Raw genomic sequence first — 2,845 nt, 5'->3', positions numbered from 1 at the left:
GGTGGAACGCCACATATCGATCAATGGATCCTAATACTCGAGATAGAACGACATGGGAAGAGTTTCAAGTGCTGTTCTTCGAACAATATTGTCCGGATGATTTGAAACAAAAGCTTGAGAAGGAATTCCTAGAGCTCAAACAGGGATTCATGTCGGTGATTGAATATGAAACAAAGTTCAATCGAAAACTTCAGTTTGCCCAACGGTTCGTACCAAATGAAAAGGACAAGATTAATCATTTCGTCAACGGTATTCGATGGAATATTCATGATTTCGTCACCAATCGCGACGTACCATCATTTACCAAAGCAGTTGAGTATGCAAGGAAACGGGAGCATGACCTGAGTCTCCCTGATGGTTCTAATGTACCGGAGAAACGATCGAGAGTTGAGAGAACCTTCTCGACCCCGACATCTAAATCATCTCGATTCTTCAAGTCGAGACGAGCTCAATCGCATAATACACCACATACTACCTCACAAGCTTATACAATGCAGTCAAATATGCCACGAAACTGCAACCGATGTGGCAAGAATCACCAGGGACGATGTAGTGGTGATCAAACTTATGTACGATGCTTCTGCTGTGGTGAAGCTGTGCACATACGAACTAAGTGTCCTCAAAGAGAAAAGGCATGTTATAATTGTGGTGTGTTAGGTCATCGTATGTGAGAATGTACAAAGAATAGACTGGAGGAAAGTAAGGGGTCGGTAAAACAACCAAGACAATGACCAATACATACACCGGGGGCTTCGACCAAAAAAGAGGAGTTTCTGAAACCTCAGGCCAGGGCATTTCAAATTACCGCGAACGAAGCCATGAACGATCCCGACGTTGTTACGGGTATATTTCTTGTTAATTCTTGGTCTGCTTGTATATTATTTGATTCTGGTGCAAGAAGTTCTTTTATGTCAAATGATTATGTTCGCTATATTGAATCCGTGCCTACTATGCTTGAAAAACCTTTCACTATTGACACTRCGARYRGAGTACCATTAGTTGCTGATAAGGTATTTAGAGAGTGTACATTGCTTTTAGATGACTATGAATTTCTTTTTGATCTTATTCCAATGGATATACATGGATTCGATGTTGTTATTGGTATGGATTGGTTGGTAAAGAATCAAGCCAACATCATATGTTCACAACGAATGATTCAGATACCAATTAGCGAGGGGAATTACCTATACATTTACAGGGAGCGGCGTGTGATCGACATAAAGGTAATTTCTATGCTAAAAGCTCGTCGTTATCTAAACAAGGGYTGCYCAATTTTTCTAGCCTATGTTATGGATGCGGCGAAGGAATTGAAGAAGATGGTGAAGGACGTTCTGATTGTTTGTGAATATCCTGATGTATTTTCGGATGATCTTCCTGGATTGCCACCCGATCGTCAAGTAGAATTCCGTATAGACTTGATACAGGGTGCAGCTCTGATAGCAAAGACACCGTATCATCTCGCATCTGCGGAAATGAAAGAAATGATGGAACAACTGCAGGAATTATTGGACAAGGGTTTTATCCGACCAAGCACATCTCCTTGGGGTGCTCCAGTCCTGTTCGTTAAGAAGAAAGACGGAACTTTCCGAATGTGTATAGATTACCGTGAGCTTAATGAGTTAACTATAAAGAACAAATATCCATTACCGCGAATTGACGATCTTTTTGATCAGTTGCAAGGAGCGAGATATTTTTCTAAAATTGACTTACGATCTGGCTATCACCAACTCAAGGTACGGGAGAACGATGTACCCAAGACTGCTTCCGTTATGGGTATTACGAATTTTTTGTAATGCCATTCGAACATACAAACGCACCTGCTGCATTTATGGACTTAATGAATCGAGTATGCTATCATATGCTCGACAAGTCTGTGATCGTATTTATCGATGATATTTTGGTTTATTCAAAGTTTGAAAACGAACAGGCTACACACTTACGTCAAATGCTAGAATTGTTGAGAAATGAACGACACTATGCAAAATTCTCGAAATGTGAATTCTGGCTTCGGTAGGTACAATTCTTGGGGCATAAAGTATCCGGAGTCGGTATTTCTGTAGACCCAGCCAAGATCGAAGCAATTCAAGAATGGGAGCAATCAAAGAACGCTTAGGAAGTTCGGAGTTTTCTGGGTCTGGCAGGGTACTATCGATGATTTATCAAGGACTTCTCTAAGATCGCAGTACCATTAACCTCTTTGACTCGTAAAGATGCTAAATTTGAATGGAATGAGGCCCAAGATCGAGCATTTCAAACTTTAAAGGAATGTCTTACACACGCGCCTATACTTGCTCTACCTGAAGGTAACGAAGACTTTATAGTGTATAGTGACGCATCTCGACTTGGTCTTGGATGTGTCTTGATGCAACGAGGCAAGGTGATTGCATATGCTTCTCGCCAATTGAATGATTACGAGAAAAACTACCCTATTCTTGATCTTGAATTAGCAGCGGTGGTATTTGCTTTGAGGCTTTGGCGACACTATCTCTATGGTACGAAGTGTCAACTTTCTACTGACCACAAGAGCTTAAAGTATTTATTTCATCAACAGACCTTGAACATGTGTCAACAACGTGCTATGGAACTCATCAAAGATTACGACTGTGAGATACTATATCATCTGGGTAAAGCCAATATAGTGGTAGATGCTCTGAGTAGGAAGACGCGTTCTGGACTTCTATGCTACTCTATCACTCACACATCGATATAATCTATTTGATGATATTCGAAAATGGCAGATTGAGGCTTTGAAGCCTGAGAATGTCAAAGTAGAACGAATGGTAGGATACATTGATTCTCTCTTTGAAGATGGATGTGGCTTGAAGGTCTTTAAGACCTGAATCTG

The sequence above is a fragment of the Cynara cardunculus genome, unplaced genomic scaffold (assembly GCF_001531365.2).
Source record: "Cynara cardunculus var. scolymus isolate 2C unplaced genomic scaffold, CcrdV1 Un_Scaffold_3164, whole genome shotgun sequence".
NCBI lineage: Eukaryota > Viridiplantae > Streptophyta > Magnoliopsida > Asterales > Asteraceae > Cynara > Cynara cardunculus.
The sequence above is the reverse complement of the archived record's forward strand: the minus strand, read 5'-3'. Positions refer to the sequence as shown.